Source organism: Globicephala melas, chromosome 15 (genome assembly GCF_963455315.2).
Source record: "Globicephala melas chromosome 15, mGloMel1.2, whole genome shotgun sequence".
Lineage (NCBI taxonomy): Eukaryota > Metazoa > Chordata > Mammalia > Artiodactyla > Delphinidae > Globicephala > Globicephala melas.
The window spans coordinates 49,921,091-49,936,729 of NC_083328.1; the positions used below are offsets into that span (position 1 = coordinate 49,921,091).

Sequence of the window (15,639 nt, forward strand, 5' to 3'; positions counted from 1 at the left end):
CCCCAGCCAAGAGCCAGCACCAACCGTCACTCATGAAAGTGAGGATGTCGTGGACCAACAAGCCTCCAGCCAATCGACCAGCTGAATAAAGAACCGCCTAGGTCACCCACAGACCCATAAGCGGTAAGAAATAGTTGTTTCAAGCCGCTAAGTTTTAGGGTAAATTGTTACCTAACAAAGACCAACTGTTTCAGGGTCTCCCAGCTGTCACTGGCACCTGAATGACATGAAGACACACCCCTCCCTCCACTTCATCGACTTCACCCCACTACGCCACCACTGAGGGGGCGGGAAGAGAGCTCAAACCCTGATGAGCCACCAGTAGAAATCTCAGGATGTTTTCATATCACTTTATAGCTGTTGCAAATATCTCAGAATATCATATTCTCAGCACCACTTTGAAATTATGGTAGTTATTGGACCAAATATTATTTAATGCTTAATTTTTAAAAGATTATATATTGCTATCCACAATTTAAATATTTTTATAACTATACTTTAATATAATTGGTTTCCTATTAAATCCTTTGTATTTTATTTTATACATTAAAAAATACCACTCTGCAAAGGGATCCAAAGGCTTCCTCAGACTGCCAGGAGGGTCAGTGGGAAGAACAAAAAAGCTAACTCTATTCAGATTAAAATAAGAAAAATACCCCGAAACTTGGTTGGTCTATTTAAGGCAACCAATCTTGTCTCCAAATACTGACATAACTTAAGAAGACTAGGAACAGTTGTGACAAGATAACCCAGGAAACTTCTAGCTGTATCTGATTCTGGCAGGATCACAGAACCACCAAGAATGCCACAACTTTGGTAAGCAGTGGAAACAAACTCAAATGCCTACAGGTGTTGGGAAGATAATACAGATGTATGGACTGAAGCAGGTATATGAAGACAAGTGGTGTTAGGCTCTGTGGCAAATTGGAGAAGAAATACTCTGCCTTAAGTCATTCAGATTTAAGATGTTTGCAAACTCAGCATTGGCCAAATGAAACAAGTTTGTGGATAGTATTAAGCCTAGGGGTCATTAGCTTGTCATCCACGGATTAGGAGCAAAACTGAACATCTGTTCAATCTTCATCCTCTGAGCTGGCTCTGCCATCAACTTAAGTAGGTAGGTGATGTTTTCCAGGGCAATCAAATTTCTTAGGCCTCAGTTTGTATATCCACAAAATGGTTACTTTTTAAAAAATCATCTTCCTTTCCAGAGCTGTCATGAAGTTAAAAAATTAGATCACATTGGAGAAACAACTTGTAAAAAAAACCCAAAAAAATATCTTTAAACAAATGCAAGTGTTTGGTAAGTGACCTGATAAAAATTGTCTGTGTACATAGGACACATAATATGGCTTATTATGTCAACCTTGAACCTGGTTCTTCCCCCAACGGAACTGTGTGGCTCCAGCACATAAGACATACTGTTCCATGATGCTCCACACCATTGGTGTGGAGCTTGGCATTCATTCAATTCATTGGTGTAAGCTTGGCACCTGGCCCAAGCTGGACCAATCAGAGCCTTTCCCTGAGATTTTTTAACATGGGGTACAGAAAATGGCAGTCCCTTTTCTATAGTGGATGTGCAAGGAGTACAAATTAGGTGTCCATGTTTCTGATATATAGAGGGAGGAAATGACTTTTTAACAAGAGAAAATGAAGTCAGTGTATAGAAAGAAGCACAGGGAGGAGGCAGCACGAGAGCCTTGGTGGTGCTTGACTCAACTCGACTCAACCCTGAGTTGTTCCTGAATTCCAGCAACCTCTCTGCCCTTCCCATGGTTTGACTGTTTAACATTTACTCAGGTTCTTTGAGCAATCAAACATCTCCATTTTTGCCTAAATCACTTATATTTGGGTTTTTCTGTCATGTGCAAAACCCAAATAGACATAAGCAATATAGCCAATCATTTCAGGATGCTCTACCTGGCAGCTCAGAATCATGAGAATGTTCCTAAAATGCTTTTATAAATGTTGGGTTACCATTTGAGGCTGGAGACCTCTGAGGGGAACAGCAGACTGAGAGATTTCCTGAGCAGGCTGTGGGCCTGTGCTGGAAAGAAAATTTGGAAAAGATGAGGCAGAAGTGGCAAGAAAGCACAATGCAATAAAAGAGCACTGAACTGTGAGTCAGGAGCCCAGGCTGTAATGCTCACACTGTGACTTTGGTAAGCAATTTATCTCTGGGCCTAGTCATTTGTCATTTTCTAAAAAGTGCTAATTTGTATGTTCTGCCCTAGCAACCCAAATCTATAATTCTATGTAAGATGAGTGCTAAAAAGAAGGGTGATGTGAGCCATCAGGATCTTTTCCCCAAGGGCAATTGGTGCTCTGATCCAGAGCCGAAAACAAAAGATTGCAGGATGAGTGGGAAAGGGTCAGGCCCCTTCTTGCACCTGTGGCAGTTTATTGAGGAGCCCAAAGCAAAAGCAATGGGAACTGCTTTATCCTTTGCACAGTGGGTACCATTTTCTCTCTGGTGTCCTTCAGAGGTTGCAGGCTCGGACTGCAGAAAGAAGGGACTATCCTGTCATTTGGTGAGATTTTATACTTTGTTAACTTTTGGGAGCAAGATTCTGGGAGCCAGAGATTGAGTCATTGTTGCAGGGGAAAAAAGATAACAAAGAGCCCTATGGCCCCCACACACAACCCCCGTCTTCATTCTGTGGACACTAGTCTTCCTCATCCTTCAAACTCATTCTGATGGACAATAGCATCCTTATAACTAGGTCAGAAGAGTGAGTGGAGACTTCTATCCAGTGCCCCAGGACAGCACTTCTCTCTCTAAATACCTAGTCACAGCCTTTGTAAAGCAGAGAAGAGGGGAAACACCTCATCCTCATCAGACCACTTCAAGATCAATGTGAACACTTGAAGGAGCTACTAAAGATCTCTAGGATATTGGTTCTCAAACTTGAGCATGCATCAGAATCACCTGGAGGTGATGGAAACAGAAAACTCTTCCCCCATCCCTAGAGTTTCAGACAGTAGGATGGTGTGGGGCCTGAGAATTGCATTTCTAACAAACTCTTGGGTGATGCTGATGCTGCTGGTCCAAAGATCACAGTTTGAGAACCAATGTCATAGAGTAAGGAGCCACTGATTCTGAAGGGTCAGTAATATTGCACTTGGGATCTTAAATTCAAACTCAAGTTCCCTCTTTTATTAGCTGTGTGGAAGGAGGATCCATTCTCTGCCTCTCAGACTCATTAATTCCTCCCTTGTCCCTTAAAATAGGAACCTTCACTCTTTGGGAAGATTAGTATTAGGAAGATGGTTTCCACCATCCCTTCCACCCCTTTCTTTATTTGCCCTTCTAACCCCCAGCTTAAGTGCTCTGTGAGATGGGAAATGGGCAGTAAGCACGCATACCTCAGTCCTACACTTGGCTTTTTCTTTTTCTTGCTCATAGCAAGGTTGCATTTTCTGCTCCTCCAAGCTGCAAATCTTCTGCGCCTTGGGAGGGGTGAGTGGGGGAGTAGGGGCAGGACCTAAGGTATTCTAGCTGTGCCTGACTACACTTATCTCCATAGCTCTTCCTCCTTTGGTGGCTCTCCATGTCTAGACTTGGAGAAGGACTAGAAGTAGAACTAGTCTGATTCTGGCTGCTGGTTCTAACCATTTTCTCCCAATCAAGCTTTGACAAAAATCCTGATATTTTCATCACTAACGTATATATCAGTTGGTTCATGGAGGTGGAGAGAGGCAGCAATTAGCACCTTAGTAGGACCTTGACCAAACAGTATCCTCTCTGAGTCAAGTGTGGAAAATTATGTTCACCATTTAGGAGGTTGTGTAGAAATTAAATATAATACTACTAGCTACAATGGACAGTAATATAACAAGTAGAACATAGTAGGTGCTCAAAAGACAGTGTGGATTTCAAAAATCTTTCCCAGCAAGCTCTCTTGTCCTGTAAGCCTAGATTTGCAGGAATTCTCCCAAAATTTGAGGTCATTGCTGCATAGAGAATTGTTTTGGGAGCATTTTCCAACTTTGGACAGGAATCATTCTGTGAATGCAACCTAGGATCATACATTTTGCAGTTCACATAACTTGCTCTGTTATATATATTTTATATTTATTGGTTTATATGAATATAGCTAAAGGTTTTGACAATGAGGTGATGCATGTAGGAATCTTGTACCTAAAGCTGGCTGCAAGCAAGAGTCTGTGTTTGCACCTGTCTGCCTATATATTGTGTGCACACACAAAAACACACATGCAGTATTTACTAAGGAACCCAACACTCCCCGACAAAAAACATTACACTCAATAGAAAATGAAGCCAACAGATGCAGCTTCAATAACGGTTGACTAAATAGCTCACAGCAGAATTATTTTTCTTAAGCTAAAGAAGGGTAAGTATTTTTGCATATCATTTCTTTTTAACTCCTCAAGGACCCTAACACCCAATGCATTAAGCAAGAGGGGGACCAGTGTTTCATTAAAGCATAACCTGAGCTTCTTCATCTCCAAAGTTATCCTGAAAGTCACAAAGCCAAAGCAGAGATGCAATTCAAAGGTATTTTAAAAACCCTCCCACAAATAGAAAAAATCAAAGACTGTTGACACATTTTCCCATTTTATCATGCATGCTGCTCAAGCTAAAAAATAGTATGATGGCAGGACCTGTTACTTCTTTAAGCAAAATCCACATTATAAAGAGGAAAAGAAGCATATGGCCTGCAATAAGAACACTGGAAATCTGGCACGGCAAACAGCAGACAATGGAACATGATAACAACAGTTCATTCTTCTCTCCCAAGTGGAGGTAACAATACTTCACAAGCATTAGCTCAGAGTCACATAGCAACTACAGGACGTATGCATGGCAGCTATTGCTTTCTTTGTACAGATATGAAAACTGAAGCTCAGTTCAAGTTAGGTAAGTTGGTCAGGGTGATACAACTGAAGTGGCAGAGACAGGCCAAGTATGCAGCCCTCTGACTCTAAATTCTTCATTAGCATTTTAGCCCCTGATGCATAGGTGATAAATCCAGTGCCCCATGAGTTTGTCTGGATATTTAGTTTCTCCAGGTAGTTCATACCACCACATCTCACCTGACTTTTTAGTCCGCAGGACTGAGTTGTTTGGATTTTGCTGACTCATGTTCTACATATCAGGAGCATACTTTCTATTAGAAGATCTCAACGGACTGTGTGCGACTCGTGGGAAAATTCATGAGGTGGTGGGGAGAAACATGGGCTTTGCAGTCAGAGACAAGAATTCCAAATGCTTTTAAGGTTGCCATGGAAATTAAATGAGATAATGTATGCCAAGGGTCTAGCTCAGCATACTATGGGCATTCAATAAGTTAGTTACTTTTTTCTTATGGTCAACAAGTGGTGCCTCCATTCTCAGCTGGAGAATGGAGGGCACAGAGTAACTGACCAGTGGTTTTAAAGTTGTTTCATAAGAAGGACTGGGGGGAAAAGTGCAACATTCAATGCTCCATTGGTAATGGCTTTTTCTCAGTGATAAATGGGACTGATTTACCACATCATGCCTCAGTTTATTTTTCTCTCCTAGGCAAGAGGACACTGGATGTTTGAAAGGATAGGTTAGAAATTGATGTGTTTGGAGGACATTTTCTAGGAAGCCAAACGAACATGGAGAGCTTGTATACACCATGCCACCAATTCTAACAGAGAAGCAGCAAATATGTGGCCTCAAAGACAAGAGATGGCTGAAGCCACCAATCTACTTCCCTGGTGACTATATGTCTCAGTGAACATGTGAAGAGGGGCATCAAAAATATTCTTTCCATATTAATGAAAAGTAAAGAATTTTGACTGCATTATTTTATATACGTTAAACAGCTTTGTTTTATGTGTGAAATTGACCTAAATAGGTCATAGGCAATGGTTCTTCATTTCTTTATATAAACCTGTTTTTAGCAATGCTTTTCACGAGACTCTTCAGATCCTTCATTGGCATTTTAGCCCCTGATGCACAGGTGATAAAACAGCAGGTCAGAAAAACAACTTATTTGCCAAAGTTTGGCAGCTAGTTGGGATGAACAAAAGTGCTTCCTTGGGACATAATTTTATTCCAACATTTAGGGTGAATCTGTATTCCCAAGTTGTTCTGATCATAACATCTGACCAATTAAAGAAGGAATTACTTACAGTGGTAGAATTCTTTTCTCTGCAAAGGGGTAGCTGGTATCCCCACTCACCCATTCTTTTCCTGTATAGCTGGTGTGTGACAGGAACTGTTATAGGTACTGAGGATTCAAAGATGGTTAAGATATTGCCCTTGCTCTCAAAGACTTTTATATTCTGTTAAGGAAGAGAAATGCATAAGTACATAATTACAAAGCAATGTGATAAATGGGAGCTTTGCTCCTTGGTAAGAAGAGGTAAATTTTGAAAAGCAAGAGCTGGGAAACTAATACATTCTTCTATCTGATCCTGAATCTGTAAACTTGTTTAATGATAGGGAGTTTTCAGAGGAGGAACGTGGATTGGCTCGGGAGGTACTGTCATCCAAAAGATGCTGCCGCTTCTCTGTCATTCTGTTCTTGCATTGCTTCACGAATTTTATAGTTGGGACTAGGTTTTCTAGCCTAGGAGATACCATGTTTCTTGAAGCTTGACCCGTTCTCCGCATGAGTGGTGGGGAATGGTCTATATAGGGAGGGACTGGGATACTGGAATATAACATGTTCTGAAAGGAAATTTTAGCAATACTGCCACATAAATAGAGGCAAATTTATACAAGGGCATATCTTAGATATTTACTAAGTTCCTTGATGGCTGAGGCTGGTTCTTAATTTACATTCTGTTTATGACAGCAACCTTTCCATGGACACTGATCACTCAGTAGAAACCTTTAGTCAATTGCATATTTGGACAGACAGCCAAGTTCTTTTCTAAGTTGGGTTAATGTCTTAGAGTCTAAAAGGGATTCTATGTGAAACATGTCTTCTAAAATAATACCTCAAAAAGGGATGCCCATCAAAATACACGGAGGGCAGAATCATTCATGTTTTATTCACTGCTCTATCTTCAGTAACCAGTACTATGTTTTCCTGGCACATGACAGATGCTCAATAAATATTTGTTGAATTAATTAATTAGTGAAGAGTGCCATAAGGACAGCTGATTTATGTTTGAGGAATACAGGAATAGTCATCTTGAAACTGGAAAAAGTAGATATATTCAACAATTTCTCAGGCATAAATTAGGAAAACTATCTTGATTTCTAGTGTTATCATGAAGTTATAATGGACTTTCCTATTAAAATAAAAAAAAATCACTCTACAGGACTACTGCATATTGAAATCATTTGCCAGTGTTCTTTCTAGCAGGCTTACTGGCATTTATTTCCTTCTACTTTCTGTTTATCAACAGAAAAGCTGCAGTGTGATTTACCTGTAACTAGCTGTCAGACCAACCTTAGACTAACTTCAGGGAAATTTAAGAAATATACTGTTTTGCAATTTGTCAGTCACTATTCTATGAAATTGTACAAAACATGAATAAAGGTGATCAGCAGTTTGGTCTGAGATTTTCCATGGAAGGAAATTCTGTTCAACTTGTAGGACTCTGGGCTGAATTGAGAGATTTCTCTAGAATAGGAATGAGGCAGGAGTACAGGGTGACTCTAGCCTCAGGGGGCACCTAAGAGGCTTCCACTTTCTTACATGTTGTCATCAGTAAAGGACAGAAACCACTCATTCAAGCCTGCAGGCATGAAAAGTCATCTCCTAAGTTCAAAATCTGTAACTAGGGTCATTTGGATGTAGGAAGTGATGGGGAAGCAGGGACCAGATGGTCATTTTGTCAGACCTACCATTCTAGCAGGAAAATAACATTGCTCTTCAAGTATAAAATGGACCATCTTCAAGTATAAAATGAGGTGAGTCAGCAGAAAGTGCAAACAGTCTCAATTTAAGACCTGAGAATTAGCCATCTTTGGGTAATAGGAACCAAATCAAATCAACAACAAAAACCCCCAAATAGAATAAAAGATAAGTAAGTTCTTTTAGTTTTCCCTTCACAGGGACCATAATTCAGCTTCTTTTACAAGCTAAGAGGATCAAATTTATTTTTCCATGACCACAGAAAGCAGTTCATAAACCTAGCGCAGCTGTCATTCAGTACCAATCCGGTGTGAGCATTGTTAATTCACTTTGAGTTTCACCAGAATGGTTGTTAGGCATTTAAAAGGAAGCGCTAACCCTTAAACAGGATTTACCCCATCTCTTTTTGGGAATACAGATTTGTTCTTCTCATCAGTTGATCACTACTGAAGCTAACCTCTGTGAGTCAGCAGTAAGAAAATCAGTTAGCAACTCCCCTTGTCAATGCTTTACTGTGATGGAAAGATGCTGAAATCTGCAGCAAGAATGAGTTTATAGCAACAAGGAGAACATGGCTTTTCTGGAACTTGTGAATTTAATTAATAAATATTGTACCGCCAACTGCTAACCTCCAAAATTTATATCTCATAGGCTTTAAAGCTTCCTCCTCTCCTAGTCCCTTGTCCTTGAAGCTTTTTTGTAATGTTATTTTACCATCACCTCTCCATCCTCCAAATTTTATTAGTTTTTGAGCTGGCTACTTAAATCATGTAACTCAGATCATATGGAAATGTTACTTTTTAAGTACTTAAGAGCTCACAGACTCTTTAAAAGCTTCTGTTTCCCCTTTTCTAAGAGGCAGAGGAAAAAAGAGGAATGAGGAAATAGCAGCTAATAAATTGCTTTAAGTCAGACATAAAGACATGATCAAAAGGGGGCCTAGAAAGAAATTTTTTGTAACAGTTAATTAGGTTGAAAAAAGAATTATAAAAAGTTTAGGCAGGTTGTAGAAATAGTCTGTTCCAGACAGCAATAAATCTGAGTGAGAAAGAGGGGAGATCCCCATAGCAGTGATGACTCAGATCAGGGCTTTGAGGAAAAAGTCAGGATTTCTTAAGTCTGACCAGAAAGACTTCAGAAAGATGATGTCAAAGAAATTACTGAGGGAAAAATAGAGAGAGATTGAAGGGGGTGCTGTGGATATAATTAATCTTACAATGAGGGAGGTAGTCAGGTCAGTTACTGAAGCAGTATTAAGGCAGTGCCATCTGAGACCACCAGGTCACTGGCGTCAGACTTACTACCTAGAGTTTTCACCACTGATATCATTGACTTCTGAATGGCATATTGGAAAACATTAGTTCAATTCTGCTGTCATTCTGCAGATGAAGAAACTGAGTTCAATAGAGATTGAATGACTTATTTAAAGAAAATGACAAGCAATTGCTTCAGGGCTAGATCCAGGTCTCCTGGCTCCTGATCAGCATCCTTGCCATCATGCTCAGCTGTCCAACTGAAAGGGAAAAGATATTGCAAAAAAAAAAAAAAAAAAATCATATACATTCTCTGTGCCTTATTTAGCCAGTATGAAAAATGTGGATGATGCAAGAGGTAGCAGAGTATATAGTTAAGAGCTTAGACCCTGGAGTCAGACTGATTACATTTAAATCCTGGCTCTGTTCTGTGATGTAAGGCAAGTTATTTAGGTTTTCTTTGCCTCAGTTTCCTCATCTGTAAAATGGAAATAATAATAGCACCCTGATTATAGGATTGTTATGAAGATTCAGTGAGCTAGTACTGGTAAAAACTTTTAGAATTAGTGGTTCTCTCTTCTCTCCCACAGACCTATTCTGATTAATCACTGCTTTGGGTATCTCTGTTCTAAATCAGATTTATGGCTTACTAAATGTTACCTAAATATCATATATGAAATGTTATCTAATATCATATATGACTCTGGTTTGTATCATTCACTTGGAAATCAGAAACTGCTTGGACTTTTATATTGGGTGAAGTGCTTTGAGATCCTTGTGAAGAAAATTATGTAGAAACAAGTAGCTATTATTACAGCAATGACAGTAATTCTGAAGAGTTCAGAGTGCAGACAGGGTTCTCTGGAAATTTCTCTGAAGCCTCTTTCCTCTTGTAAGAATAATTTTTTAAAACCTCTTCCTCCACTCATCATGTCCTGCTTCCTCAATGCTCTGTCATATCTCCTCCTTCCTACTTAATAACTTGGAAGGCCTTCTGCACTCAGTTTAATAACCACCAGTCTGACCTCCTAAAGCATCAAACGTCACTACCTCCAATTTTGCCCCAGGGAGTCAGCTTAGAAATCAACAAGTTACCCTAAGGATGTCTCTCCTGCCAGTGTTTTGGTGAAGAACAGATGAGAATAGTCCCTTGACACTTCACAGTGAGAACTGAAATAGCAACAAGATCTATGTCTGCAACTGCCATTTAGTCCTCCACATGAAGCCATTGACTCTTTCAGTTCAGCAGTTCTGTCAGAATTTGGAATTGTGAAGCTCTGCTGTGAGAGTAGTAACCACAAGATTAAAAATGAAATGGGTATAGTTCAGACCTCAAGCAAGCGCTGGAGTGAGGGTAATCAGCAAAAGTCAGCTAGGCTGCTAGGATGGTAGGGAAAGAAATATGATATACTGCCCACCACACCTCAGTTTTTCAAAATTTTACCATAGTATCTTTTCCTTCCTTCCTTCCTTCCTTTCTTCCTTCCTTCCTTCCTTTCTTTCTTTCCTTCTTTCTTTCTCTCTCTCTCTTTCTTTCTTCTTCCTTCCTTCCTTCCTTTCTTTCCTCCCACCTTCCTTCCTTCCTTCCTTTTTTTTTCCCCCAGTTTTAGCCACTTGGAGCTGGTTCTATGTGTCATGCTGCCTGAAACATGAACAGAAAACCTGGCATCTTTTTTCATCTATCCAGTCAGTGTATTTGACAGTGCAGAATACTCAGAGGGCCCAAGAGAGTGTTTGCGTGTTTATTATTCAAGTGTACCTGCTGGACACCTCTCATCCCCAGACGCCTGACCCGATTTTCAATCTTCTTGGTAGGCACTCATCTTGAATAATTTGTTCTAGTCAATAACGAAAAATTGAAACCTACAATTAACTTCTGGGTAGGACTTAGAAGCCCATGTATATACTGAAGGGTGGTCTTAATAGATGACTAAATGAGGACTGGTTACTATTTTTTTAATTAATCATCCTTTATGATAACAGTTTGCTCCCCTCTATTTCTGGAAGAATGTAAATTTAATTCCACTCAGTCAATAGCAATTCCAAGATGTTAAAAAAGACATGGTTACTTTGTTATATCAGCTTCTGCTCAGAAATCAACTTTAGAGGATAAAGCACTAAGTCCTCAGTGTGGCATTCAAGGCCTTTCATAGGCGGCTCCAACTCACAGTTCCAGCATATTCCCCTTTATAAGCGTCCCACTTCACCCAAATGGATGGGCATTTTCAGGGTTTGCTGACCATACCTTGGGCTTGCCTAACTTGTAGTTCTGCCTATGCTATAACTTTTACTTAGCAGAGTCCCCTCACCTCTCTCCAACCTCCCAAACCAGCTCAGGTCCTGCTTCCTGTCTCGGATCATTCTAGTCCACTGAAATATTGTCCTCAGAATTTGCATTCCTTATTTTTGGTCGCATTGACTTGGCAAGTAATTATACACTCCCTCATGATTTTTCTTCTACTGTTTTATTGCACTTTCCTTCTGGTATTATTAATTTTTATTGTTTGTTGTTTTCATTAAGAGTACTAGATGTTAGGGCTTCCCCGGTGGTGCAGTGGTTGAGAGTCTGCCTGCCGACGCAGGGGACACGGGTTCGTGCCCCAGTCCAGGAAGATCCCACATGCCGTGGAGCGGCTGGGCCCGTGAGCCATGGCCGCTGAGCCTGCGTGTCCGGAGCCTGTGTGCTCCACAACGGGAGAGGCCACAACAGTGAGAGGCCAGCGTACCGCAAAAAAAAAAAAAAAAAAAGAAAAAAAAGTACTAGGTGTTAAACTTATTGAGGTCAAAGACTATATAAGCATGAGGTTTTACATCCTCAGTGGGGTTCATTTATGTATCTGGTGCTCACTGATTGAGGAATGTCTTCCAATCAGGTTGGTCCCTGCTGACAAGGGATGACACTGCAGAAATATATTTAGCACTGAGGCTGAAAACACCAATTGCCTTACCTTTATAGAATTGTAAAGTAGTTCCATGATGTGAGAAAAATAGTTTATTCATAGTGCATCATATAAAAAGCAGAGCTATCTATTTTTATCCTTCATGTCTCCTTTGTCAACCTCTTTCTCAAATTATCTCTCATTTCTCCTAATCGTCAAAACCTACATGCTCTGTTGAAGGCTGGCTGCTATGAGAAGAGGTGCTACTGGCAGATAGATCAGTCTTCTGGTTGATAACCATCACTCTGGGGTCAACACCTAGAGTTTAGAAATGTCTTTATATAAGCGAATTCAGAGGCAGTTTGTATTGTGTTTGTGCATGTGTGGTCGTGCATGTTTAACGAAGTAAAAATAAAATTGTGAATTCTTGGGAGATTTACCATGGAGAGGTTAATAAGATTACAAATTGTTTCATATTCTGAATGCCAAGGTGGTAAAGCAGAAAATGCCAATGAGCAAACAAGCAGGTACCACTGGAGGGTCTGTGTGAATATTTCCTGGCACATCTCTGTGTCCATCTGCTCCTGCCTCTGCTCACCATATTGCCCTGGATTGTTAAAATTTAAAACTTAAAATAGGAAATCTCTTGATATTTTTCCTGAAGCTTATCAATAATGTAAATGTTAAATTCATGTTTCAATTACATTTTTTTAAACTTTTCAGTAAGCTATTAGCTCCATAATTGTGCACATCACCACTTCCTCCCAGATTTGTACCCTTTGCCAGCTTCACTGCAGTCCTCTACCTCTGCCCCCACTACCCCAGTCTTCCACTAACAAACAAACCCAGCAGTAATTACTAATGTCCAAGCACATAATTCCAGCAGTGTTAGGCTTTTTCATTTGTCGCAACTACGCAGAGAGCTGTCTGGACATGCAGCATGAAGTCAAAGCATTTTTCAAGACTCCTACCCATCTTGTCTCCCCTCCTCCTATCACTGAAACACAGTTATTTATTTCATCTGCAGATTGCAGAGTTGTAAAATTCTTCTATGCAGTTACATACTCTTGAATAATAATTTTACATCCATATCCAGCAACAGATCTGTATATACTTATATGGAACCACATGGTTATCCTTAAAAAACACTAGGAAATAAATAGCTGGGAATGAAAGTACCTTCTCTATGTGGACACGGCATTGGAGCACCTCTAATATATAAATGGTTGGAGTTAATGACTAACTAAACCCAATCCAAGATCTTATTTTAAGGCTTTTCAGGGGATCATGATAGCATTTCTTTAACGTGCTGTATAAACATTCTTACATATGACGCTATTACTCTTATTTAACAACTACTCAAATAGCACAGTTTTGTTCCTGGTCATTTTATGTTGATTTTATCTATATTAAACAGCTGGGAATATCCCTGTGATAATTTTTGTTCACTCACAGGCTCCAAACGTCAGAGTAGAAAATGGTTAAAGTACTTATTACTGCCTCAGCAAAATCCCGCAATGCTGTAATGGAAATTGCAGTAGATCTTTAGGTCAGAGTCCAGTTTCAGCCTAACACCATGGTCCTTTCATCTGCATCACCCTGAAGGACACAGTTAGATTCCCCTGAGGAAAGCCAGTCTTAATGTTGTCAAAATCAGAAACTATCCTGAGATAACAAATGTCCATAGGAAATACTTCCCCTCACTCTGAAACTATGGCCAAAGAGGTTAAATCTATACCCTGTAAGACCTGTAATATTTCTTAGAGATGTATTTTTATGGGCATGTGCTTGTGTCAATGCCTAATTACAAGGATGGGAGAGAGGAAGAAGGATTGATTATTAAAGTTGATTCTGCTTAGTTCAACTACCCCTACATTTTTTATCAAATAGAAACATGTAGAAAGATATATCGCTCCTATAAACAGATTGTGTTGGCATCTTCATATATACCTCATTCATGATCACCCTGGATCTGCAGACAGATCTGTTCTGTGTTTTAAAAAAAAAAAAAAGAGAGAGAAAAGAAAGAAATAAACAAAACCCTTGATTTCTGACTGGAGGATAAATGCAAATTTTTAAAAATGTGTTTGTTTTTTTACCTAAAAAGGGGGGGGGGGGCGGGGAGGGGAGAGGGTAACACAGAAAATTTCCACAAGTAGACTTTTTTTTTTTTTTAGGCTATGCAGGAGCTAAGGATGGGAGCTGGTAATTGCTTCCAAAGGAGTCCTGTAGGCAGGATTTTTTTTTTCCTTTCTTTTTTTCTTTTAACCTACTACACCTGCTCTATTAGGGGTTCTCCGTGAGACCTAAGTCTCAGAGAAGCAATTTGGCCTGCAGCCCTGGAACATCTAGCCCCGGCCAGGCATCTCTGCAGCAGGTAGGTGCGCCGGGGCGGCCGGACCGCTATCCGCGGTGCTGGAAGGTCGCGGGCGCCAGAGCAGTCCCTTGGTATTGCTGTCCAGGGTGCTGAGCGCTGGCCGCCGCAGTACGGAGGCGAGCCCGAGCCCCCGCCCCCGCCAGCCTTCCGCAGAGCCCTCCCACCCAGCACTACCCGCCCGCCTCCCGCCAGCCTGCAGTTGACGTGGAGCAGGCGGCATAAATCAAGTCCGTGGGGCATGGAGGCTGCTGTGGCGGCTGCAGCTCAGCTTGCCCGGGGCGGGAACTCCCCCTTCTTTCGCCTCCCCAGCGCCCACACCCTGCCTTCTCCCTAATTCTTCCCTAGATAATAGCGCCCTAACGACAAGTCCTAATAATCGGGTCAGAACCACAGGGTTTGTTTTTCTTGATCTACAGAAAAAAAAAACAAAACAAAACCAAAACCCCACAGCCTAAACATCTCTTAAAACTGCATCGCAAAATGGAAGAGACAGAAGGTCCCACTACTGTTTAAAGAGAGTAAGTTATTATTCCGTACGTATTCTTGCACTTCCTCCCCATCGCTCCACCTGCACTGTTCCCATTCATCCCTTCCCCAAGCAGCTCACCTCGAAAATACTTTATAAAGCCCCAGGCGGGAGTCTAGCCAGACGCGCACACACGGAATACCGCACCCTAGGTGCACAAATTCTTGTATTTGCCCAAGCTCACTTGGTCTGCCCAGCTGTGGTCCCCTCTGGGTATGTAGCCATCTAGAGCCAGAACCACGACCTGGGGAGGGGGGCTCCTTACCTTGGCTTCTCCAGAGGGTGGTGTTCGCCCGGCCCCTGCAGGTTCCAAGTGTGGAGGAGCCGCCGAGCTGGGAGGGAAGGAAAGACAGCGCCTGACCTCCTCGAGGTTTCGTCTTCAATGCAACGTGAGCTCTGCCCTCATCAAAGATGGCCGTCCCTTTTGACGTCAGCAGCTTTTAATAGCCCTCTCCTGGAGAGGCGGGGAGGAAGTGTGTTGAGGGGAGGGCGGAGGGAGGATGGGGGCGGGCGGTGGGAGGGGAGGAGCCGCGAGGGGCCGAGCACTTGACTCAGCTCCCGGTTCGCTGTACTGCAAACCTTTGTATTTTAGTCTTTTATAAACACCAGAACGGGACGATTCTTATGACTCCTATTTAATACCCGGTCACGGGCAAACTCATTTATCTCGCGACTGGTCATCTGACATTCTGTTTTTTTGTGTGTACGTGTGTATGTACATGTATATATGTGTGTGTGTGTGTATGTATATGTGCGATATATATGCAATATATTTGAGATTATATATACAAAAATT

General features: G+C 41.2%; 1 protein-coding gene across 2 annotated transcripts in view; it reads right to left on the minus strand.

Annotated features, from left to right (window-relative positions):
* SNAP25 (synaptosome associated protein 25) overlaps nucleotides 1–15,268 on the minus strand; it is an 80,310-nt gene extending 65,042 nt beyond the window's left edge. The window contains exon 1 of one of the 2 annotated variants that reach the window (XM_030872574.2): nucleotides 15,109–15,268. The gene's annotated coding sequence lies outside the window, so the exon portion shown is untranslated. The remainder of the gene's footprint in view (nucleotides 1–15,108) is intronic. The other variant, XM_030872573.2, reaches the window with a different exon arrangement.
* Nucleotides 15,269–15,639: the final 371 nt, after the last annotated feature.